The sequence below is a fragment of the Athalia rosae genome, chromosome 8 (assembly GCF_917208135.1).
Source record: "Athalia rosae chromosome 8, iyAthRosa1.1, whole genome shotgun sequence".
Taxonomy (NCBI): domain Eukaryota; kingdom Metazoa; phylum Arthropoda; class Insecta; order Hymenoptera; family Athaliidae; genus Athalia; species Athalia rosae.
Window position 1 is genome coordinate 8636885 of NC_064033.1, and position 27753 is coordinate 8664637.

At 35.4% G+C, this 27753-nt stretch overlaps 1 long non-coding RNA gene across 4 annotated transcripts in view; it reads left to right on the forward strand.

Moving 5' to 3' along the window:
- LOC125502121 overlaps positions 1-27753 on the forward strand; it is a 136340-nt gene that overhangs the window by 101268 nt on the left and 7319 nt on the right. For all 4 annotated transcript variants that reach the window (XR_007279970.1, XR_007279971.1, XR_007279972.1 and 1 more), the window contains exons 15-16: positions 11670-11989; positions 12085-12951. This is a non-coding gene — a long non-coding RNA (uncharacterized LOC125502121). The remainder of the gene's footprint in view (positions 1-11669; positions 11990-12084; positions 12952-27753) is intronic.

Here is a 27753-nt window from a genome sequence, read left to right on the forward strand (position 1 = left end):
TGTTATAAACATTTCATTGAATTCTTCCCGAACACTGTTTTCCGAAAACGAATGAACAGAAAAGGTTGAAATTTACAAGGTATCTTCGCATTATCGGTGCTCGTTTGCCCTCTGAATTTTCAAATCTTACAATTGCTGCATGCAAAAGTTATAAACATTTCGATGAATTTTCGCCGTACACTGTTTCCCGATAACAAATGAACAAAGAAGGTTGAAATTCACTAGGTATCTTCGTATTATCGGTGCTCGTTTGCCCTCTGAATTTGAAATCATACGAATGCTGCATTCAAAAGTTATGAACATTTCATTGAATTTTTCCCGTGAACTGTTTCCCGATAACAAATGGACAGAAATCGTTGAAATTCACGAGGTATCTTCGTATTATCGGTGCTAGTTTGCCTCCTAAATTTCAAATTGAACAAATGCTGCATTCGAAAGTTATAAATATTTCATTGAATTCATCCCGTACACTGTTCTCCGAAAACGAATAGACAGAAAAGGTTGGAATTCACGAGGTATCTTCGTATCATCGTCGCTCACTTGCGCTTCAAATTTCAAATCATACGAATGCTGCATTTAGAAGTAATAAACATTTCATTAAATTTTTTCCGTACACTGTATTTTAAAAACGAATGGACAAGAAAAGTTCAAATTTACGATATATCTCTGTAATATCGGTGCTCGTATGCCTCCTGAATTTCAAATCATACGAATGCTGCATTCAAAAGTTATGAACATTGCATTGAATTCTTCCCGTACGCTGTTTCCCGAAAACAAATTAACAGAGAAGGCTGAAATTCACGAGGTATCTTCGTATTATCGGTGCTCGTTTGCCCTCTAAATTTGAAATCTTACGATTCCTGCATTTGAAAGTTATAAATATTTCGATGAATTTTTGCCGTTCACTGTTTTCCGATAACAAATAAACAAAGAAGGTTGAAATTCACGAGGTATTTTCGTATTATCGGTGCTCGTTTGCCCTCTGAATTTCAAATCATACGAATGCTGCATTCGAAAGTTATGAACATTTCATTGAATTTTTCCCGTACACTGTTTTCCGATAACAAAAAAACAGAAAAGGTTGAAATTTACGAGGTATCTTCGTTTTGTCGATGCTCGTTTGCCCTCTCAATTTCAAATCATACGAATGCTGCATTCAAAAGCTATAAACATTTCATTGAATTTTTCCCGTGAACTGTTTCCCAATAACAAATAAACGAAAATGGTTGAAATTTACGAGGTATCTTCGTATTATCGGTGCTCGTTTGCGCTCTAAATTTAAAATCTCTCGATTGCTGCATTCGAATGTTATAAACATTTCATTGAATTCTTCCCGAACACTGTTTTCCGAAAACGAATGAACAGAAAAGGTTAAAATTTACAAGGTATCTTCGTATTGACGATGCTCGTTTGCCCTCGCAATTTCAAATCATACGAATGCTGCATTCAAAAGCTATAAACATTCCATTGAATTTTTCCCGTAAACTGTTTTCCAATAACAAATGAACGAAAATGGTTTGAATTCACGAGGTATCTTCGCATTATCGGTGCTCGTTTGCCCTCTGAATTTTCAAATCTTACAATTGCTGCATTCAAAAGTTATGAACATTTCGATGAATTTTCGCCGTACACTGTTTCCCGATAACAAATGAACAAAGAAGGTTGAAATTCACTAGGTATCTTCGTATTATCGGTGCTCGTTTGCCCTCTGAATTTGGAATCATACGAACGCTGCATTCAAAAGTTATGAACAATTTATTGAATTTTTCCCGTAAACTGTTTCCCGATAACAAATGAACAGAAAAGGTTGAAATTCACGAGGTATCTTCGCACTATCGGTGCTCGTTTGCGCTCTGAATTCAAAATCTTACAATTGCTGCATTCAAAAGTTATAAACATTTCATTGAATTTTTCCCGTACACTGTTTCCCGAAAACGAATTAACGAAGAAGGCTGAAATTCACGAGGTATCTTCGTATTATCGGTGCTCGTTTGCCCTCTAAATTTAGAATCTTACGATTTCTGCATTCGAAAGTTATAAATATTTCGATGAATTTTTGCCGTTCACTGTTTTCCGATAACAAATAAACAAAGAAGGTTGAAATTCACGAGGTATTTTCGTATTATCGGTGCTCGTTTGCCCTCTGAATTTCAAATCATACGAATGCTGCATTCGAAAGTTATGAACATTTCATTGAATTTTTCCCGTAAACTGTTTCCCGCAAACAGATGAACAGAAATGGTCGAAATTCACGAGGTATCTTCGTATTATCGGTGCTCGTTTGCCCTCTAAATTTAAAATCTCACGATTTCTGCATCCGAAAGTTATAAATATTTCGATGAATTTTTGCCGTTCACTGTTATCCGATAACAAATGAACAAAGAAGGTTAGAATTCACGAGGTATTTTCGTATTATCGGTGCTCGTTTGCCTCCTGAATTTCAAATCGAACAAATGCTGCATTCGAAAGTTATAAACATTTCATTGGATTTTTCCCGTACACTGTTTCCCGACAACAAATGAACAGAAAAGGTTGAAATTCACGAGGTATCTTCGTATTATCGGTGCTGGTTTGCCTCCTGAATTTCAAATTGAACAAATGCTGCATTCGAAAGTTATAAATATTTCAATGACTTCATCCTGTACACTGTTCTCCGGAAACGAATAGACAGAAAAGGTTGGAATTCACGAGGTATCTTCGTATTATTGTCGCTCACTTGCGCTCCAAATTTCAAATCATACGAATGCTGCATTTCAAAGTAATAAACATTTCATTAAATTTTTTTCGTACACTGTATTTTGAAAACGAATGGACAAGAAAAGTTCAAATTTCCGATATATCTTTGTAATATCGGTGCTCGTATGCCTCCTGAATTTCAAATCATACGAATGCTGCATTCAAAAGCTATAAACATTTCATTGAATTCTTCCCGAACACTGTTTTCCGAAAACGAATGGACAGAAAAGGTTGAAATTTACAAGGTATCTTCGTATTGACGATGCTCGTTTGCCCTCTCAATTTCAAATCATACGAATGCTGCATTCAAAAGCTATGAACATTCCATTGAATTTTTCCCGTAAACTGTTTTCCAATAACAAATGAACGGAAAAGGTTGAAATTCACTAGGTATCTTCGTATTATCGGTGCTCGTTTGCCCTCTAGATTTCAAATCATACGAATGCTGCATTCGAATGTTATAAACATTTCATTGAATTCTTCCCGAACACTGTTTTCCGAAAACGAATGAACAGAAAAGGTTGAAATTTACAAGGTATCTTCGTATTGACGATGCTCGTTTGCCCTCTCAATTTTAAATCATACGAATGCTGCATTCAAAAGCTAAAAACATTCCATTGAATTTTTCCCGTAAACTGTTTTCCAATAACAAATGAACGGAAATGGTTTGAATTCACGAGGTATCTTCGCATTATCGGTGCTCGTTTGCCCTCTGAATTTTCAAATCTTACAATTGCTGCATGCAAAAGTTATAAACATTTCGATGAATTTTCGCCGTACACTGTTTCCCGATAACAAATGAACAAAGAAGGTTGAAATTCACTAGGTATCTTCGTATTATCGGTGCTAGTTTGCCTCCTAAATTTCAAATTGAACAAATGCTGCATTCGAAAGTTATAAATATTTCATTGAATTCATCCCGTACACTGTTCTCCGAAAACGAATAGACAGAAAAGGTTGGAATTCACGAGGTATCTTCGTATCATCGTCGCTCACTTGCGCTTCAAATTTCAAATCATACGAATGCTGCATTCAAAAGCTATAAACATTTCATTGAATTTTTCCCGTGAACTGTTTTCCAATAACAAATGGACAGAAAAGGTTGAAATTCACTAGGTATCTTCGTATTATCGGTGCTCGTTTGCCCTCTAGATTTCAAATCATACGAATGCTGCATTCGAATGTTATAAACATTTCATTGAATTCTTCCCGAACACTGTTTTCCGAAAACGAATGAACAGAAAAGGTTGAAATTTACAAGGTATCTTCGTATTGACGATGCTCGTTTGCCCTCTCAATTTTAAATCATACGAATGCTGCATTCAAAAGCTAAAAACATTCCATTGAATTTTTCCCGTAAACCGTTTTCCAATAACAAATGAACGGAAATGGTTTGAATTCACGAGGTATCTTCGCATTATCGGTGCTCGTTTGCCCTCTGAATTTTCAAATCTTACAATTGCTGCATGCAAAAGTTATGAACATTTCATTAAATTTTTTCCGTACACTGTTTCCCGAAAACAAATTAACAGAGAAGGCTGAAATTCACGAGGTATCTTCGTATTATCGGTGCTCGTTTGCCCTCTAAATTTGAAATCTTACGATTCCTGCATTTGAAAGTTATAAATATTTCGATGAATTTTTGCCGTTCACTGTTTTTCGATAACAAATAAACAAAGAAGGTTGAAATTCACGAGGTATTTTCGTATTATCAGTGCTCGTTTGCCCTCTGAATTTCAAATCATACGAATGCTGCATTCGAAAGTTATAAACATTTCATTAAATTTTTCCCGTACACTGTTTTCCGATAACAAAAAAACAGAAAAGGTTGAAATTTACGAGGTATCTTCGTTTTGTCGATGCTCGTTTGCCCTCTCAATTTCAAATCATACGAATGCTGCATTCAAAAGCTATAAACATTTCATTGAATTTTTCCCGTGAACTGTTTCCCAATAACAAATAAACGAAAATGGTTGAAATTTACGAGGTATCTTCGTATTATCGGTGCTCGTTTGCGCTCTAAATTTAAAATCTTTCGATTGCTGCATTCGAATGTTATAAACATTTCATTGAATTCTTCCCGAACACTGTTTTCCGAAAACGAATGAACAGAAAAGGTTGAAATTTACAAGGTATCTTCGTATTGACGATGCTCGTTTGCCCTCGCAATTTCAAATCATACGAATGCTGCATTCAAAAGCTATAAACATTCCATTGAATTTTTCCCGTAAACTGTTTTCCAATAACAAATGAACGAAAATGGTTTGAATTCACTAGGTATCTTCGCATTATCTGTGCTCGTTTGCCCTCTGAATTTTCAAATCTTACAATTGCTGCATTCAAAAGTTATGAACATTTCGATGAATTTTCGCCGTACACTGTTTCCCGATAACAAATGAACAAAGAAGGTTGAAATTCACTAGGTATCTTCGTATTATCGGTGCTCGTTTGCCCTCTGAATTTGGAATCATACGAACGCTGCATTCAAAAGTTATGAACAATTTATTGAATTTTTCCCGTAAACTGTATCCCGAAAACAAATGTTCAGAAAAGGTGGAAATTCACGATATATCTTTGTGATTTCAGTGCTCGTTTGCCTCCTGAATTTCAAATTGAACAAATGCTGCATTCGAAAGTTATAAACATTTCATTGGATTCTTCCCGTACACTGTTTCCCGACAACAAATGAACAGAAAAGGTTGAAATTCACGAGGTATCTTCGTATCATCGGTGCTCGTTTGCCTTTTGAATTTCAAATTGAACAAATGCTGCATTCGAAAGTTATAATCATTTCATTGAATTCTTTCCGTACACTGTTTCCCGTCAACAAATGAACAGAAAAGGTTGAAATTCACGATATATCTTTGTAATATCGGTGCTCGTTTGCCTCCTGAATTTCAAATTGAACAAAAGCTGCATTCGAAAGTTATAAACATTTCATTGAATTCTTCCCGTACACTGTTTCCCGACAACAAATGAACAGAAAAGGTTGAATTTCACGATATATCTTCGTAATATCGGTGCTCGTATGCCTCCTGAATTTCAAATCATACGAATGCTGCATTCAAAAGTTATGAACATTGCATTGAATTCTTCCCGTACACTGTTTCCCGAAAACGAATTAACGAAGAAGGCTAAAATTCACGAGGTATCTTCGTATTATCGGTGCTCGTTTGCCCTCTCAATTGTAAATCATACGAATGCTGCATTCGAAAGTTATAAACATTTCATTGAATTTTTTTAGTACACTGTTTCCCGAAAACAAATAAACAGAAAAGGTTAAACTTTACGAGGTATCTTCGTATTGTCGATGCTCGTTTGCGCTCTGAATTCAAAATCTTACAATTGCTGCATTCAAAAGTTATAAACATTTCATTGAATTCTTCCCGAACACTGTTTTCCGAAAACGAATGAACAGAAAAGGTTGAAATTTACAAGGTATCTTCGTATTGACGATGCTCGTTTGCCCTCTCAATTTTAAATCATACGAATGCTGCATTCAAAAGCTAAAAACATTCCATTGAATTTTTCCCGTAAACTGTTTCCCGATAACAAATGGACAGAAATGGTTGAAATTCACGAGGTATCTTCGTATTATCGGTGCTAGTTTGCCTCCTAAATTTCAAATTGAACAAATGCTGCATTCGAAAGTTATAAACATTTCATTGAATTTTTCCCGTGAACTGTTTTCCAATAACAAATAAACGAAAATGGTTGAAATTCACTAGGTATCTCCGTATTATCGGTGCTCGTTTGCGCTCTAAATTTAAAATCTTTCGATTGCTGCATTCAAAAAATATAAACATTTCGATGAATTCTTGCCGTACGCTGTTTCCTGATAACAAATGAACAAAGAAGGTTGAAATTCACGAGGTATCTTCGTATTATCGGTGCTCGTTTGCCCTCTGAATTCCAAATTATACGAATGCTGCATTCAAAATTTATAAACATTTTATTGAATTTTTTTCCCGTACACTGTTTCCTGATAACAAATAAACAGAAGAGGTTGAAATTCACGAGGTATCTTCGTATTATCGGTGCTTGTTTGCCCTCTGAATTTTAAATCATACGAATGCTGCATTCAAAAGTTATGAACATTTCATTGAATTTTTCCCGTAAACTGTTTCCCGATAACAAATGAACAGAAAAGATTGAAATTCACGAGGTATCTTCGCATTATCGGTGCTCGTTTGCGCTCTGAATTCAAAATCTTACAATTGCTGCATTCAAAAGTTATAAACATTTTATTGAATTTTTCCCGTAATCTGTTTTCCGATAACGAATAAACAGAAATGGTTCGAATTCACGAGGTATCTTCGTATTATCGGTGCTAGTTTGCCTCCTGAATTTCAAATTGAACAAATGCTGCATTCGAAAGTTATAAATATTTCAATGACTTCATCCTGTACACTGTTCTCCGGAAACGAATAGACAGAAAAGGTTGGAATTCACAAGGTATCTTCGTATTATTGTCGCTCACTTGCGCTCCAAATTTCAAATCATACGAATGCTGCATTTCAAAGTAATAAACATTTCATTAAATTTTTTTCGTACACTGTATTTTGAAAACGAATGGACAAGAAGAGTTCAAATTTCCGATATATCTTTGTAATATCGGTGCTCGTATGCCTCCTGAATTTCAAATCATACGAATGCTGCATTCAAAAGCTATAAACATTTCATTGAATTTTTCCCGTAAACTGTTTTCCAATAACAAATGGACAGAAAAGGTTGAAATTCACTAGGTATCTTCGTATTATCGGTGCTCGTTTGCCCTCTAGATTTCAAATCATACGAATGCTGCTTTCGAATGTTATAAACATTTCATTGAATTCTTCCCGAACACTGTTTTCCGAAAACGAATGAACAGAAAAGGTTGAAATTTACAAGGTATCTTCGTATTGACGATGCTCGTTTGCCCTCTCAATTTTAAATCATACGAATGCTGCATTCAAAAGCTATAAACATTCCATTGAATTTTTCCCGTAAACTGTTTTCCAATAACAAATGAACGGAAAAGGTTGAAATTCACGAGGTATCTTCGTTTTATCGTCGCTCACTTGCGCTCCAAATTTCAAATCATACGAATGCTGCATTTCAAAGTAATAAACATTTCATGAAATTTTTTCCGTACACTGTATTTCAAAAACGAATGGACGAAAAAAGTTCAAATTTCCGATATATCTTTGTAATATCGGTGCTCGTATGCCTCCTAAATTTCAAATCATACGAATGCTGCATTCAAAAGTTATGAACATTGCATTGAATTCTTCCCGTACACTGTTTCCCGAAAACGAATTAACAAAGCAGGCTGAAATTCACGAGGCATCTTCGTATTATCGGTGCTCGTTTGCCCTCTAAATTTAGAATCTTACGATTTCTGCATTCGAAAGTTATAAATATTTCGATGAATTTTTGCCGTTCACTTTTTTCCGATAACAAATGAACAAAGAAGGTCGAAATTTACGAGGTATCTTCGGATTATCGTCGCTCACTCGCGCTCCAAATTTCAAATCATACGAATGCTGCATTTCAAAGTAATAAACATTTCATTAAATTTTTTTCGTACACTGTATTTTGAAAACGAATGGACAAGAAGAGTTCAAATTTCCGATATATCTTTGTAATATCGGTGCTCGTATGCCTCCTGAATTTCAAATCATACGAATGCTGCATTCAAAAGCTATAAACATTTCATTGAATTTTTCCCGTAAACTGTTTTCCAATAACAAATGGACAGAAAAGGTTGAAATTCACTAGGTATCTTCGTATTATCGGTGCTCGTTTGCCCTCTAGATTTCAAATCATACGAATGCTGCTTTCGAATGTTATAAACATTTCATTGAATTCTTCCCGAACACTGTTTTCCGAAAACGAATGAACAGAAAAGGTCGAAATTTACGAGGTATCTTCGGATTATCGTCGCTCACTTGCGCTCCAAATTTCAAATCATACGAATGCTGCATTTGGAAGTAATAAACATTTCATTAAATTTTTTCCGTACACTGTATTTTAAAAACGAATGGACAAAAAAAGTTCAAATTTACGATATATCTTTGTAATATCGGTGCTCGTATGCCTCCTGAATTTCAAATCATACGAATGCTGCATTCAAAAGTTATGAACATTTCATTGAATTTTTCCCGTGAACTGTTTCCCGAAAACAAATGAACAGAAATGGTTGAAATTTACGAGGTATCTTTGCATTATCGGTGCTCGTTTGCGCTCTGAATTCAAAATCTTACAATTGCTGCTTTCAAAAGTTATAAACATTTCATTGAATTTTTCCCGTAAACTGTTTTCCGATAACGAATAAACAGAAATGGTTAGAATTCACGAGGTATCTTCGTATTATCGTCGCTCACTTGCGCTTCAAATTTCAAATCATACGAATGCTGCATTCAAAAGTAATAAACATTTCATTAAGTTTGTTCCGTACACTGTATTTTAAAAACGAATGGACAAAAAAAGTTCAAATTTCCGATATATCTTCGTAATATCGGTGCTCGTATGCCTCCTGAATTTCAAATCATACGAATGCTGCATTCAAAAGTTATGAACATTGCATTGAATTCTTCCCGTACACTGTTCTCCGAAAACGAATAGACAGAAAAGGTTAAAATTCACGAGGTATCTTCGTATTATCGTCGCTCACTTGCGCTTCAAATTTCAAATCATACGAATGCTGCATTCAAAAGTAATAAACATTTCATTAAGTTTGTTCCGTACACTGTATTTTAAAAACGAATGGACAAAAAAAGTTCAAATTTCCGATATATCTTCGTAATATCGGTGCTCGTATGCCTCCTGAATTTCAAATCATACGAATGCTGCATTCAAAAGTTATGAACATTGCATTGAATTCTTCCCGTACACTGTTTCCCGAAAACGAATTAACGAAGAAGGCTGAAATTCACGAGGTATCTTCGTATTATCGGTGCTCGTTTGCCCTCTCAATTGTAAATCATACGAATGCTGCATTCGAAAGTTATAAACATTTCATTGAATTTTTTTCGTACACTGTTTCCCGAAAACAAATAAACAGAAAAGGTTAAACTTTACGAGGTATCTTCGTATTGTCGATGCTCGTTTGCGCTCTGAATTCAAAATCTTACAATTGCTGCATTCAAAAGTTATAAACATTTCATTGAATTCTTTCCGAACACTGTTTTCCGAAAACGAATGAACAGAAAAGGTTGAAATTTACAAGGTATCTTCGTATTGACGATGCTCGTTTGCCCTCTCAATTTCAAATCATACGAATGCTGCATTCAAAAGCTATAAACATTCCATTGAATTTTTCCCGTGAACTGTTTTCCAATAACAAATAAACGAAAATGGTTGAAATTTACAAGGTATCTCCGTATTATCGGTGCTCGTTTGCGCTCTAAATTTAAAATCTTTCGATTGCTGCATTCAAAAAATATAAACATTTCGATGAATTCTTGCCGTACGCTGTTTCCTGATAACAAATGAACAAAGAAGGTTGAAATTCACGAGGTATCTTCGTATTATCGGTGCTCGTTTGCCCTCTGAATTCCAAATTATACGAATGCTGCATTCAAAATTTATAAACATTTTATTGAATTTTTTCCCCGTACACTGTTTCCTGATAACAAATAAACAGAAGAGGTTGAAATTCACGAGGTATCTTCGTATTATCGGTGCTTGTTTGCCCTCTGAATTTTAAATCATACGAATGCTGCATTCAAAAGTTATGAACATTTCATTGAATTTTTCCCGTAAACTGTTTCCCGATAACAAATGAACAGAAAAGATCGAAATTCACGAGGTATCTTCGCATTATCGGTGCTCGTTTGCGCTCTGAATTCAAAATCTTACAATTGCTGCATTCAAAAGTTATAAACATTTTATTGAATTTTTCCCGTAATCTGTTTTCCGATAACGAATAAACAGAAATGGTTCGAATTCACGAGGTATCTTCGTATTATCGGTGCTAGTTTGCCTCCTGAATTTCAAATTGAACAAATGCTGCATTCGAAAGTTATAAATATTTCAATGACTTCATCCTGTACACTGTTCTCCGGAAACGAATAGACAGAAAAGGTTGGAATTCACAAGGTATCTTCGTATTATTGTCGCTCACTTGCGCTCCAAATTTCAAATCATACGAATGCTGCATTTCAAAGTAATAAACATTTCATTAAATTTTTTTCGTACACTGTATTTTGAAAACGAATGGACAAGAAGAGTTCAAATTTCCGATATATCTTTGTAATATCGGTGCTCGTATGCCTCCTGAATTTCAAATCATACGAATGCTGCATTCAAAAGCTATAAACATTTCATTGAATTTTTCCCGTAAACTGTTTCCCGACAACAAATGAACAGAGAAGGTTGAATTTCACGATATATCTTCGTAATATCGGTGCTCGTTTGCCTCCTGAATTTCAAATTAAACAAATGCTGCATTCGAAAGTTATAAACATTTCATTGAATTCTTCCCGTACACTGTTTCCCGACAACAAATGAACAGAGAAGGTTGAATTTCACGATATATCTTCGTAATATCGGTGCTCGTTTGCCTCCTGAATTTCAAATCGACAAATGCTGCATTCGAAAGTTATAATCATTTCATTGAATTTTTTCTGTTCACTGTATCCCGAAAACAAATGTACAAAAACGGTTCAAATTCACGATATATCTCCGTGTTACCAGTGCTCGTTTGCCCTCCAAATTTGGAATCATACGAATGCTGCATTTCAAAGTTATACAATCGTCATCCAAAGTCTGACCGTGTCACTAAGAACACCTATAGTCGAGTCACCAGGTACTTCTTGACCGCATTCCACATCGAATTCATATTAAATAAATATCTACGGACGTGTACGAGATATGAAATGAAACATCTGGAAGATATTTGGAAAGCGGACATCTGGATATTACCTATTCATCTTATAAACGTCTTTCAGATCTGTCAAGATATTACTATGGATATCCCTTATATCAGATCTGGACGTTCGGGGGGTTGCTTGGGTATGGATTTGTATTGTACGCGTCGCTACGTAATCGGTGCCTTGTTGCTGGCTGGCAGTCGTTATGCAGTATAATCGATTCTCGAATCGTTCGCAACTGCGTTCTTTCGACTTTTCGTCCGGTTCAGTTTTCACTTGGCACTTGGAGAGCACACTTAAATAACTGGGAAAATGCATTGAACGGGGTGATTGAATAGATTGTGCAGAATCCCGTTCGGAGTAGTGCATCGGTATGCTGAAATTTTTCCGAAAAATCAGTGAGTATATTCGAGTTCCATTATGTCCATAGTATTTTTTGATTTTGTTTCCGTGGACTCACGTTCCATCGTCATGGCCTATGATATGTCATTAGGTTAGGTCAGGTGGCTTGCCTGAGTCATATCATTCTATACATGATGCCTGTTGACGATGACAGCCGTTGACGCAGCAAACACTCTTAATTTTTGATATTCCTGATTTCTAAAGTTTTAAAATCAATAATTCATCATATCGAACAATATCATATTCAGCTACGATGACATCGACAGATGGAGGTGACAGCTATCTTCCACATTGTAGAATGAGAGGCTGGAGTGCGGCCGAATCCACGTAATTGGTTTCCCAATGTACGAAGCACGTAAGCATACTGGCCGAATGTTACAAATGACAAAAAATACAATAGAGCGGTGGCGAAGATGATAGAAAAAGTTGCATCGTGGACAGAAGTGTCAGTTTACCGGTCACCGGGCTCGACAAGTGAGTTGAATTGAAAAATCACACAGGATAATCGAGACGTACAAAATGTATTACCGAGAAGTGAGGTGTCGATTCATAGTGTCACGCCAGGAGGTTAGATGAGGCTAGGTGAGGTGGCTAGACTTGCTGATTTCATGCCGAACATAAAGCCTGTCAACGATGACAGCTAATAGCGCTAATAAGATTCTAAATGTTTGTTGTTTTTCACCCCTGAAGTTTTCAAATCGATAATTAATTGTATCGCACTTTGATTCGACAATAGTGTAATTCAGCTATCGTAACACTGAAAGATGGAGGTGACAGCATACTACAACTTTGTAGAATTTGATAATGCAGTGCAGCTGATTTCCCGAAGTACAAGGCACGTGAGAATGCTGGCCGAATGTTACAAATGATGAAGCATACGATGTCGCAGTGGCAAAGATGATAGAAGTAGGTGCATCGAGGACAGAAGTGCCAGTTCTCCGATCACCGGGCTCAACAAGTGAGTTGAATTAAAAAGTCACACGGCATAATCAAGTTGTACAAAATGTATTACCGAGAAGTGAGGTCTTATATCATAATATCATGCCGTGAGGTGAGATGAGGCGAGGTGAGGTGGCTAGACTTGCTGATTTCATGCTGATTATGGAGCCTGTCAACGATGACAGCTGTTAGCGCTGAGACTATTGCCAATATTCAATATTTGAATACCTAGAGTTTTTACATCAATAATCGATCGTATTTCGCTCTCATTCGATGATATCATATTGCAGTTTTTCTAACCTTTTACAATGCTGGTGACAAAAAACTACCACTTTGTAGAATTTTAGAATGCAGTGCAGTTGATTCCATGCGATTGGTTTTCCGATGTACTAAGCACCAATGCATACTGTCCGGACCTCATAAATTGAGAGGCATACGATAGAGCATTAGTGCATACGATTTGCTCTCTAAATTTCGAAATATAAGAATAATGCATTCAAAAGTTATGAACATTTCATTGAATTTTTCCTGTTCACTGTATCCCGAAAATAAATGATCAGAAAAGGTTGAAATTCACGATATATCTTTGTAATATCGGTGCTCGTTTGCCTCCTGAATTTCAAATCGAACAAATGCTGCATTCGAAAGTTATAAACATTTCATTGAATTTTTTCTGTTCACTGTATCCCGAAAACAAATTAACAGAAGAGGTTGAAATTCACGATATATCTTTGTAATATCGGTGCTCGTTTGCCTCCTGAATTTCAAATCGAACAAATGCTGCATTCGGAAGTTATAAACATTTCATTGGATTTTTCCCGTACACTGTTTCCCGACAACAAATGAACAGAAAAGGTTGAAATTCACGATATATTTTCGTGATATCGGTGCTCGTTTGCCTCCTGAATTTCAAATCGAACAAATGCTGCATTCGAAAGTTATAATCATTTCATTAATTTTTTCGGTTCACTGTATCCCGAAAACAAATGAACAGAAAAGGTTGAAATTCACGATATATCTTCGTAATATCGGTGCTCGTTTGCCTCCCGAATTTCAAATTGAACAAATGCTGCATTCGAAAGTTATAATCATTTCATTGAATTCTTCCCGTACACTGTTTCCCGACAACAAATGAACAGAAAAGGTTCAAATTCACGATATATCTCCGTGTTACCAGTGCTCGTTTGCCCTCCAAATTTCAAATCATACGAATGCTGCATTTCAAAGTAATAAACATTTCATTAAATTTTTTTCGTACACTGTATTTTGAAAACGAATGGACAAGAAAAGTTCAAATTCCCGATATATCTTTGTAATATCGGTGCTCGTATGCCTCCTGAATTTCAAATCATACGAATGCTGCATTCAAAAGCTATAAACATTTCATTGAATTTTTCCCGTGAACTGTTTTCCAATAACAAATGGACAGAAAAGGTTGAAATTCACTAGGTATCTTCGTATTATCGGTGCTCGTTTGCCCTCTAGATTTCAAATCATACGAATGCTGCTTTCGAATGTTATAAACATTTCATTGAATTCTTCCCGAACACTGTTTTCCGAAAACGAGTGAACAGAAAAGGTTGAAATTTACAAGGTATCTTCGCATTATCGGTGCTCGTTTGCCCTCTGAATTTTCAAATCTTACAATTGCTGCATGCAAAAGTTATAAACATTTCGATGAATTTTCGCCGTACACTGTTTCCCGATAACAAATGAACAAAGAAGGTTGAAATTCACTAGGTATCTTCGTATTATCGGTGCTCGTTTGCCCTCTGAATTTGAAATCATACGAATGCTGCATTCAAAAGTTATGAACATTTCATTGAATTTTTCCCGTGAACTGTTTCCCGATAACAAATGGACAGAAATCGTTGAAATTCACGAGGTATCTTCGTATTATCGGTGCTAGTTTGCCTCCTAAATTTCAAATTGAACAAATGCTGCATTCGAAAGTTATAAATATTTCATTGAATTCATCCCGTACACTGTTCTCCGAAAACGAATAGACAGAAAAGGTTGGAATTCACGAGGTATCTTCGTATCATCGTCGCTCACTTGCGCTTCAAATTTCAAATCATACGAATGCTGCATTTAGAAGTAATAAACATTTCATTAAATTTTTTCCGTACACTGTATTTTAAAAACGAATGGACAAGAAAAGTTCAAATTTACGATATATCTCTGTAATATCGGTGCTCGTATGCCTCCTGAATTTCAAATCATACGAATGCTGCATTCAAAAGTTATGAACATTGCATTGAATTCTTCCCGTACGCTGTTTCCCGAAAACAAATAAACAAAGAAGGTTGAAATTCACGAGGTATTTTCGTATTATCGGTGCTCGTTTGCCCTCTGAATTTCAAATCATACGAATGCTGCATTCGAAAGTTATGAACATTTCATTGAATTTTTCCCGTACACTGTTTTCCGATAACAAAAAAACAGAAAAGGTTGAAATTTACGAGGTATCTTCGTTTTGTCGATGCTCGTTTGCCCTCTCAATTTCAAATCATACGAATGCTGCATTCAAAAGCTATAAACATTTCATTGAATTTTTCCCGTGAACTGTTTCCCAATAACAAATAAACGAAAATGGTTGAAATTTACGAGGTATCTTCGTATTATCGGTGCTCGTTTGCGCTCTAAATTTAAAATCTCTCGATTGCTGCATTCGAATGTTATAAACATTTCATTGAATTCTTCCCGAACACTGTTTTCCGAAAACGAATGAACAGAAAAGGTTAAAATTTACAAGGTATCTTCGTATTGACGATGCTCGTTTGCCCTCGCAATTTCAAATCATACGAATGCTGCATTCAAAAGCTATAAACATTCCATTGAATTTTTCCCGTAAACTGTTTTCCAATAACAAATGAACGAAAATGGTTTGAATTCACGAGGTATCTTCGCATTATCGGTGCTCGTTTGCCCTCTGAATTTTCAAATCTTACAATTGCTGCATTCAAAAGTTATGAACATTTCGATGAATTTTCGCCGTACACTGTTTCCCGATAACAAATGAACAAAGAAGGTTGAAATTCACTAGGTATCTTCGTATTATCGGTGCTCGTTTGCCCTCTGAATTTGGAATCATACGAACGCTGCATTCAAAAGTTATGAACAATTTATTGAATTTTTCCCGTAAACTGTTTCCCGATAACAAATGAACAGAAAAGGTTGAAATTCACGAGGTATCTTCGCACTATCGGTGCTCGTTTGCGCTCTGAATTCAAAATCTTACAATTGCTGCATTCAAAAGTTATAAACATTTCATTGAATTTTTCCCGTACACTGTTTCCCGAAAACGAATTAACGAAGAAGGCTGAAATTCACGAGGTATCTTCGTATTATCGGTGCTCGTTTGCCCTCTAAATTTAGAATCTTACGATTTCTGCATTCGAAAGTTATAAATATTTCGATGAATTTTTGCCGTTCACTGTTTTCCGATAACAAATAAACAAAGAAGGTTGAAATTCACGAGGTATTTTCGTATTATCGGTGCTCGTTTGCCCTCTGAATTTCAAATCATACGAATGCTGCATTCGAAAGTTATGAACATTTCATTGAATTTTTTCCGTAAACTGTTTCCCGCAAACAGATGAACAGAAATGGTCGAAATTCACGAGGTATCTTCGTATTATCGGTGCTCGTTTGCCCTCTAAATTTGAAATCTTACGATTCCTGCATTTGAAAGTTATAAATATTTCGATGAATTTTTGCCGTTCACTGTTTTCCGATAACAAATAAACAAAGAAGGTTGAAATTCACGAGGTATTTTCGTATTACCGGTGCTCGTTTGCCCTCTGAATTTCAAATCATACGAATGCTGCATTCGAAAGTTATGAACATTTCATTGAATTTTTCCCGTACACTGTTTTCCGATAACAAAAAAACAGAAAAGGTTGAAATTTACGAGGTATCTTCGTTTTGTCGATGCTCGTTTGCCCTCTCAATTTCAAATCATACGAATGCTGCATTCAAAAGCTATAAACATTTCATTGAATTTTTCCCGTGAACTGTTTCCCAATAACAAATAAACGAAAATGGTTGAAATTTACGAGGTATCTTCGTATTATCGGTGCTCGTTTGCGCTCTAAATTTAAAATCTCTCGATTGCTGCATTCGAATGTTATAAACATTTCATTGAATTCTTCCCGAACACTGTTTTCCGAAAACGAATGAACAGAAAAGGTTAAAATTTACAAGGTATCTTCGTATTGACGATGCTCGTTTGCCCTCGCAATTTCAAATCATACGAATGCTGCATTCAAAAGCTATAAACATTCCATTGAATTTTTCCCGTAAACTGTTTTCCAATAACAAATGAACGAAAATGGTTTGAATTCACGAGGTATCTTCGCATTATCGGTGCTCGTTTGCCCTCTGAATTTTCAAATCTTACAATTGCTGCATTCAAAAGTTATGAACATTTCGATGAATTTTCGCCGTACACTGTTTTCCGATAACAAATGAACAAAGAAGGTTGAAATTCACTAGGTATCTTCGTATTATCGGTGCTCGTTTGCCCTCTGAATTTGGAATCATACGAACGCTGCATTCAAAAGTTATGAACAATTTATTGAATTTTTCCCGTAAACTGTTTCCCGATAACAAATGAACAGAAAAGGTTGAAATTCACGAGGTATCTTCGCACTATCGGTGCTCGTTTGCGCTCTGAATTCAAAATCTTACAATTGCTGCATTCAAAAGTTATAAACATTTCATTGAATTTTTCCCGTACACTGTTTCCCGAAAACGAATTAACGAAGAAGGCTGAAATTCACGAGGTATCTTCGTATTATCGGTGCTCGTTTGCCCTCTAAATTTAGAATCTTACGATTTCTGCATTCGAAAGTTATAAATATTTCGATGAATTTTTGCCGTTCACTGTTTTCCGATAACAAATAAACAAAGAAGGTTGAAATTCACGAGGTATTTTCGTATTATCGGTGCTCGTTTGCCCTCTGAATTTCAAATCATACGAATGCTGCATTCGAAAGTTATGAACATTTCATTGAATTTTTTCCGTAAACTGTTTCCCGCAAACAGATGAACAGAAATGGTCGAAATTCACGAGGTATCTTCGTATTATCGGTGCTCGTTTGCCCTCCAAATTTAAAATCTTACGATTTCTGCATCCGAAAGTTATAAATATTTCGATGAATTTTTGCCGTTCACTGTTATCCGATAACAAATGAACAAAGAAGGTTAGAATTCACGAGGTATTTTCGTATTATCGGTGCTCGTTTGCCCTCTGAATTTTAAATTATACGAATGCTGCATTCAAAAGCTATGAACATCTCATTAAATTTTTCCCGTGAACTGTTTTCCAATAACAAATAAACGAAAATGGTTGAAATTTACGAGGTATCTTCGTATTATCGGTGCTCGTTTGCGCTCTAAATTTAAAATCTTTCGATTGCTGCATTCAAAAAATATAAACATTACGATGAATTTTTGCCGTGCACTGTTTCCCGATAACAAATGAACAAAAAAGGTTGAAATTCACGAGGTATCTCCGTATTATCAGTGCTCGTTTGCCCTCTGAATTTCAAATTATACGAATACTGCATTCAAAATTTTGAACATTTTATTGAATTTTTTTCCCGTACACTGTTTCCCGATAACAAATGAACAGAAGAGGTTGAAATTAACGAGGTATCTTCGTCTTATCGGTGCTCGTTTGCCCTCTCAATTGTAAATCATACGAATGCTGCATTCGAAAGTTATGAACATTTCATTGAATTTTTTCCGTACACTGTTTCCCGAAAACAAATAAACAGAAAAGGTTAAACTTTACGAGGTATCTTCGTATTGTCGATGCTCGTTTGCGCTCTGAATTCAAAATCTTACAATTGCTGCATTCAAAAGTTATAAACATTTCATTGAATTCTTCCCGAACACTGTTTTCCGAAAACGAATGAACAGAAAAGGTTGAAATTTACAAGGTATCTTCGTATTGACGATGCTCGTTTGCCCTCTCAATTTCAAATCATACGAATGCTGCATTCAAAAGCTATAAACATTCCATTGAATTTTTCCCGTAAACTGTTTTCCAATAACAAATGAACGGAAATGGTTCAAGTTCACGAGGTATCTTCGTATTATCAGTGCTCGTTTGCCCTCTGAATTTCAAATCATACGAATGCTGCATTCAAAAGCTATAAACATTCCATTGAATTTTTCCCGTAAACTGTTTTCCAATAACAAATAAACGAAAATGGTTGAAATTTACGAGGTATCTCCGTATTATCGGTGCTCGTTTGCGCTCTAAATTTAAAATCTTTCGATTGCTGCATTCAAAGAATATAAACATTTCGATGAATTCTTGCCGTACACTGTTTCCTGATAACAAATTAACAAAGAAGGTTGAAATTCACGAGGTATCTTCGTATTATCGGTGCTCGTTTGCCCTCTGAATTCCAAATTATACGAATGCTGCATTCAAAATTTATAAACATTTTATTGAATTTTTTTCCCGTACACTGTTTTCTGATAACAAATAAACAGAAGAGGTTGAAATTCACGAGGTATCTTCGTATTATCGGTGCTTGTTTGCCCTCTGAATTTTAAATCATACGAATGCTGCATTCAAAAGTTATGATTATTTCATTGAATTTTTCCCGTAAACTGTTTCCCGATAACAAATGAACAGGAAAGATTGAAATTCACGAGGTATCTTCGCATTATCGGTGCTCGTTCGCGCTCTGAATTCAAAATCTTACAATTGCTGCATTCAAAAGTTATAAACATTTTATTGAAATTTTCCCGTAATCTGTTTTCCGATAACGAATAAACAGAAATGGTTCGAATTCACGAGGTATCTTCGTATTATCGGTGCTGGTTTGCCTCCTGAATTTCAAATTGAACAAATGCTGCATTCGAAAGTTATAAATATTTCAATGACTTCATCCTGTACACTGTTCTCCGGAAACGAATAGACAGAAAAGGTTGGAATTCACGAGGTATCTTCGTATTATTGTCGCTCACTTGCGCTCCAAATTTCAAATCATACGAATGCTGCATTTCAAAGTAATAAACATTTCATTAAATTTTTTTCGTACACCGTATTTTGAAAACGAATGGACAAGAAAAGTTCAAATTTCCGATATATCTTTGTAATATCGGTGCTCGTATGCCTCCTGAATTTCAAATCATACGAATGCTGCATTCAAAAGCTATAAACATTTCATTGAATTCTTCCCGAACACTGTTTTCCGAAAACGAATGAACAGAAAAGGTTGAAATTTACAAGGTATCTTCGTATTGACGATGCTCGTTTGCCCTCTCAATTTCAAATCATACGAATGCTGCATTCAAAAGCTATGAACATTCCATTGAATTTTTCCCGTAAACTGTTTTCCAATAACAAATGAACGGAAAAGGTTGAAATTCACTAGGTATCTTCGTATTATCGGTGCTCGTTTGCCCTCTAGATTTCAAATCATACGAATGCTGCATTCGAATGTTATAAACATTTCATTGAATTCTTCCCGAACACTGTTTTCCGAAAACGAATGAACAGAAAAGGTTGAAATTTACAAGGTATCTTCGTATTTACGATGCTCGTTTGCCCTCTCAATTTTAAATCATACGAATGCTGCATTCAAAAGCTAAAAACATTCCATTGAATTTTTCCCGTAAACTGTTTTCCAATAACAAATGAACGGAAATGGTTTGAATTCACGAGGTATCTTCGCATTATCGGTGCTCGTTTGCCCTCTGAATTTTCAAATCTTACAATTGCTGCATGCAAAAGTTATAAACATTTCGATGAATTTTCGCCGTACACTGTTTCCCGATAACAAATGAACAAAGAAGGTTGAAATTCACTAGGTATCTTCGTATTATCGGTGCTCGTTTGCCCTCTGAATTTGAAATCATACGAATGCTGCATTCAAAAGTTATGAACATTTCATTGAATTTTTCCCGTAAACTGTTTCCCGATAACAAATGGACAGAAATCGTTGAAATTCACGAGGTATCTTCGTATTATCGGTGCTAGTTTGCCTCCTAAATTTCAAATTGAACAAATGCTGCATTCGAAAGTTATAAATATTTCATTGAATTCATCCCGTACACTGTTCTCCGAAAACGAATAGACAGAAAAGGTTGGAATTCACGAGGTATCTTCGTATCATCGTCGCTCACTTGCGCTTCAAATTTCAAATCATACGAATGCTGCATTTAGAAGTAATAAACATTTCATTAAATTTTTTCCGTACACTGTTTCCCGAAAACAAATTAACAGAGAAGGCTGAAATTCACGAGGTATCTTCGTATTATCGGTGCTCGTTTGCCCTCTAAATTTGAAATCTTACGATTCCTGCATTTGAAAGTTATAAATATTTCGATGAATTTTTGCCGTTCACTGTTTTTCGATAACAAATAAACAAAGAAGGTTGAAATTCACGAGGTATTTTCGTATTATCAGTGCTCGTTTGCCCTCTGAATTTCAAATCATACGAATGCTGCATTCGAAAGTTATAAACATTTCATTAAATTTTTCCCGTACACTGTTTTCCGATAACAAAAAAACAGAAAAGGTTGAAATTTACGAGGTATCTTCGTTTTGTCGATGCTCGTTTGCCCTCTCAATTTCAAATCATACGAATGCTGCATTCAAAAGCTATAAACATTTCATTGAATTTTTCCCGTGAACTGTTTCCCAATAACAAATAAACGAAAATGGTTGAAATTTACGAGGTATCTTCGTATTATCGGTGCTCGTTTGCGCTCTAAATTTAAAATCTTTCGATTGCTGCATTCGAATGTTATAAACATTTCATTGAATTCTTCCCGAACACTGTTTTCCGAAAACGAATGAACAGAAAAGGTTGAAATTTACAAGGTATCTTCGTATTGACGATGCTCGTTTGCCCTCGCAATTTCAAATCATACGGATGCTGCATTCAAAAGCTATAAACATTCCATTGAATTTTTCCCGTAAACTGTTTTCCAATAACAAATGAACGAAAATGGTTTGAATTCACTAGGTATCTTCGCATTATCGGTGCTCGTTTGCCCTCTGAATTTTCAAATCTTACAATTGCTGCATTCAAAAGTTATGAACATTTCGATGAATTTTCGCCGTACACTGTTTCCCGATAACAAATGAACAAAGAAGGTTGAAATTCACTAGGTATCTTCGTATTATCGGTGCTCGTTTGCCCTCTGAATTTGGAATCATACGAACGCTGCATTCAAAAGTTATGAACAATTTATTGAATTTTTCCCGTAAACTGTATCCCGAAAACAAATGTTCAGAAAAGGTGGAAATTCACGATATATCTTTGTAATTTCAGTGCTCGTTTGCCTCCTGAATTTCAAATTGAACAAATGCTGCATTCGAAAGTTATAAACATTTCATTGGATTCTTCCCGTACACTGTTTCCCGACAACAAATGAACAGAAAAGGTTGAAATTCACGAGGTATCTTCGTATCATCGGTGCTCGTTTGCCTTTTGAATTTCAAATCGAACAAATGCTGCATTCGAAAGTTATAAACATTTCATTGAATTCTTCCCGTACACTGTTTCCCGACAACAAATGAACAGAAAAGGTTGAATTTCACGATATATCTTCGTAATATCGGTGCTCGTATGCCTCCTGAATTTCAAATCATACGAATGCTGCATTCAAAAGTTATGAACATTGCATTGAATTCTTCCCGTACACTGTTTCCCGAAAACGAATAACCGAAGAAGGCTAAAATTCACGAGGTATCTTCGTATTATCGGTGCTCGTTTGCCCTCTCAATTGTAAATCATACGAATGCTGCATTCGAAAGTTATAAACATTTCATTGAATTTTTTTAGTACACTGTTTCCCGAAAACAAATAAACAGAAAAGGTTAAACTTTACGAGGTATCTTCGTATTGTCGATGCTCGTTTGCGCTCTGAATTCAAAATCTTACAATTGCTGCATTCAAAAGTTATAAACATTTCATTGAATTCTTCCCGAACACTGTTTTCCGAAAACGAATGAACAGAAAAGGTTGAAATTTACAAGGTATCTTCGTATTGACGATGCTCGTTTGCCCTCTCAATTTTAAATCATACGAATGCTGCATTCAAAAGCTAAAAACATTCCATTGAATTTTTCCCGTAAACTGTTTCCCGATAACAAATGGACAGAAATGGTTGAAATTCACGAGGTATCTTCGTATTATCGGTGCTAGTTTGCCTCCTAAATTTCAAATTGAACAAATGCTGCATTCGAAAGTTATAAACATTTCATTGAATTTTTCCCGTGAACTGTTTTCCAATAACAAATAAACGAAAATGGTTGAAATTCACTAGGTATCTCCGTATTATCGGTGCTCGTTTGCGCTCTAAATTTAAATTCTTTCGATTGCTGCATTCAAAAAATATAAACATTTCGATGAATTCTTGCCGTACGCTGTTTCCTGATAACAAATGAACAAAGAAGGTTGAAATTCACGAGGTATCTTCGTATTATCGGTGCTCGTTTGCCCTCTGAATTCCAAATTATACGAATGCTGCATTCAAAATTTATAAACATTTTATTGAATTTTTTTCCCGTACACTGTTTCCTGATAACAAATAAACAGAAGAGGTTGAAATTCACGAGGTATCTTCGTATTATCGGTGCTTGTTTGCCCTCTGAATTTTAAATCATACGAATGCTGCATTCAAAAGTTATGAACATTTCATTGAATTTTTCCCGTAAACTGTTTCCCTAAAACAAATGAACAGAAAAGATTGAAATTCACGAGGTATCTTCGCATTATCGGTGCTCGTTTGCGCTCTGAATTCAAAATCTTACAATTGCTGCATTCAAAAGTTATAAACATTTTATTGAATTTTTCCCGTAATCTGTTTTCCGATAACGAATAAACAGAAATGGTTCGAATTCACGAGGTATCTTCGTATTATCGGTGCTAGTTTGCCTCCTGAATTTCAAATTGAACAAATGCTGCATTCGAAAGTTATAAATATTTCAATGACTTCATCCTGTACACTGTTCTCCGGAAACGAATAGACAGAAAAGGTTGGAATTCACAAGGTATCTTCGTATTATTGTCGCTCACTTGCGCTCCAAATTTCAAATCATACGAATGCTGCATTTCAAAGTAATAAACATTTCATTAAATTTTTTTCGTACACTGTATTTTGAAAACGAATGGACAAGAAGAGTTCAAATTTCCGATATATCTTTGTAATATCGGTGCTCGTATGCCTCCTGAATTTCAAATCATACGAATGCTGCATTCAAAAGCTATAAACATTTCATTGAATTTTTCCCGTAAACTGTTTTCCAATAACAAATGGACAGAAAAGGTTGAAATTCACTAGGTATCTTCGTATTATCGGTGCTCGTTTGCCCTCTAGATTTCAAATCATACGAATGCTGCTTTCGAATGTTATAAACATTTCATTGAATTCTTCCCGAACACTGTTTTCCGAAAACGAATGAACAGAAAAGGTTGAAATTTACAAGGTATCTTCGTATTGACGATGCTCGTTTGCCCTCTCAATTTTAAATCATACGAATGCTGCATTCAAAAGCTATAAACATTCCATTGAATTTTTCCCGTAAACTGTTTTCCAATAACAAATGAACGGAAAAGGTTGAAATTCACGAGGTATCTTCGTTTTATCGTCGCTCACTTGCGCTCCAAATTTCAAATCATACGAATGCTGCATTTCAAAGTAATAAACATTTCATGAAATTTTTTCCGTACACTGTATTTCAAAAACGAATGGACGAAAAAAGTTCAAATTTCCGATATATCTTTGTAATATCGGTGCTCGTATGCCTCCTAAATTTCAAATCATACGAATGCTGCATTCAAAAGTTATGAACATTGCATTGAATTCTTCCCGTACACTGTTTCCCGAAAACGAATTAACAAAGCAGGCTGAAATTCACGAGGCATCTTCGTATTATCGGTGCTCGTTTGCCCTCTAAATTTAGAATCTTACGATTTCTGCATTCGAAAGTTATAAATATTTCGATGAATTTTTGCCGTTCACTTTTTTCCGATAACAAATGAACAAAGAAGGTCGAAATTTACGAGGTATCTTCGGATTATCGTCGCTCACTCGCGCTCCAAATTTCAAATCATACGAATGCTGCATTTCAAAGTAATAAACATTTCATTAAATTTTTTTCGTACACTGTATTTTGAAAACGAATGGACAAGAAGAGTTCAAATTTCCGATATATCTTTGTAATATCGGTGCTCGTATGCCTCCTGAATTTCAAATCATACGAATGCTGCATTCAAAAGCTATAAACATTTCATTGAATTTTTCCCGTAAACTGTTTTCCAATAACAAATGGACAGAAAAGGTTGAAATTCACTAGGTATCTTCGTATTATCGGTGCTCGTTTGCCCTCTAGATTTCAAATCATACGAATGCTGCTTTCGAATGTTATAAACATTTCATTGAATTCTTCCCGAACACTGTTTTCCGAAAACGAATGAACAGAAAAGGTCGAAATTTACGAGGTATCTTCGGATTATCGTCGCTCACTTGCGCTCCAAATTTCAAATCATACGAATGCTGCATTCAAAAGTAATAAACATTTCATTAAGTTTGTTCCGTACACTGTATTTTAAAAACGAATGGACAAAAAAAGTTCAAATTTCCGATATATCTTCGTAATATCGGTGCTCGTATGCCTCCTGAATTTCAAATCATACGAATGCTGCATTCAAAAGCTATAAACATTTCATTGAATTTTTCCCGTAAACTGTTTTCCAATAACAAATGGACAGAAAAGGTTGAAATTTACGAGGTATCTTTGCATTATCGGTGCTCGTTTGCGCTCTGAATTCAAAATCTTACAATTGCTGCTTTCAAAAGTTATAAACATTTCATTGAATTTTTCCCGTAAACTGTTTTCCGATAACGAATAAACAGAAATGGTTAGAATTCACGAGGTATCTTCGTATTATCGTCGCTCACTTGCGCTTCAAATTTCAAATCATACGAATGCTGCATTCAAAAGTAATAAACATTTCATTAAGTTTGTTCCGTACACTGTATTTTAAAAACGAATGGACAAAAAAAGTTCAAATTTCCGATATATCTTCGTAATATCGGTGCTCGTATGCCTCCTGAATTTCAAATCATACGAATGCTGCATTCAAAAGTTATGAACATTGCATTGAATTCTTCCCGTACACTGTTCTCCGAAAACGAATAGACAGAAAAGGTTAAAATTCACGAGGTATCTTCGTATTATCGTCGCTCACTTGCGCTTCAAATTTCAAATCATACGAATGCTGCATTCAAAAGTAATAAACATTTCATTAAGTTTGTTCCGTACACTGTATTTTAAAAACGAATGGACAAAAAAAGTTCAAATTTCCGATATATCTTCGTAATATCGGTGCTCGTATGCCTCCTGAATTTCAAATCATACGAATGCTGCATTCAAAAGTTATGAACATTGCATTGAATTCTTCCCGTACACTGTTTCCCGAAAACGAATTAACGAAGAAGGCTGAAATTCACGAGGTATCTTCGTATTATCGGTGCTCGTTTGCCCTCTCAATTGTGAATCATACGAATGCTGCATTCGAAAGTTATAAACATTTCATTGAATTTTTTTCGTACACTGTTTCCCGAAAACAAATAAACAGAAAAGGTTAAACTTTACGAGGTATCTTCGTATTGTCGATGCTCGTTTGCGCTCTGAATTCAAAATCTTACAATTGCTGCATTCAAAAGTTATAAACATTTCATTGAATTCTTTCCGAACACTGTTTTCCGAAAACGAATGAACAGAAAAGGTTGAAATTTACAAGGTATCTTCGTATTGACGATGCTCGTTTGCCCTCTCAATTTCAAATCATACGAATGCTGCATTCAAAAGCTATAAACATTCCATTGAATTTTTCCCGTGAACTGTTTTCCAATAACAAATAAACGAAAATGGTTGAAATTTACAAGGTATCTCCGTATTATCGGTGCTCGTTTGCGCTCTAAATTTAAAATCTTTCGATTGCTGCATTCAAAAAATATAAACATTTCGATGAATTCTTGCCGTACGCTGTTTCCTGATAACAAATGAACAAAGAAGGTTGAAATTCACGAGGTATCTTCGTATTATCGGTGCTCGTTTGCCCTCTGAATTCCAAATTATACGAATGCTGCATTCAAAATTTATAAACATTTTATTGAATTTTTTCCCCGTACACTGTTTCCTGATAACAAATAAACAGAAGAGGTTGAAATTCACGAGGTATCTTCGTATTATCGGTGCTTGTTTGCCCTCTGAATTTTAAATCATACGAATGCTGCATTCAAAAGTTATGAACATTTCATTGAATTTTTCCCGTAAACTGTTTCCCGATAACAAATGAACAGAAAAGATTGAAATTCACGAGGTATCTTCGCATTATCGGTGCTCGTTTGCGCTCTGAATTCAAAATCTTACAATTGCTGCATTCAAAAGTTATAAACATTTTATTGAATTTTTCCCGTAATCTGTTTTCCGATAACGAATAAACAGAAATGGTTCGAATTCACGAGGTATCTTCGTATTATCGGTGCTAGTTTGCCTCCTGAATTTCAAATTGAACAAATGCTGCATTCGAAAGTTATAAATATTTCAATGACTTCATCCTGTACACTGTTCTCCGGAAACGAATAGACAGAAAAGGTTGGAATTCACAAGGTATCTTCGTATTATTGTCGCTCACTTGCGCTCCAAATTTCAAATCATACGAATGCTGCATTTCAAAGTAATAAACATTTCATTAAATTTTTTTCGTACACTGTATTTTGAAAACGAATGGACAAGAAGAGTTCAAATTTCCGATATATCTTTGTAATATCGGTG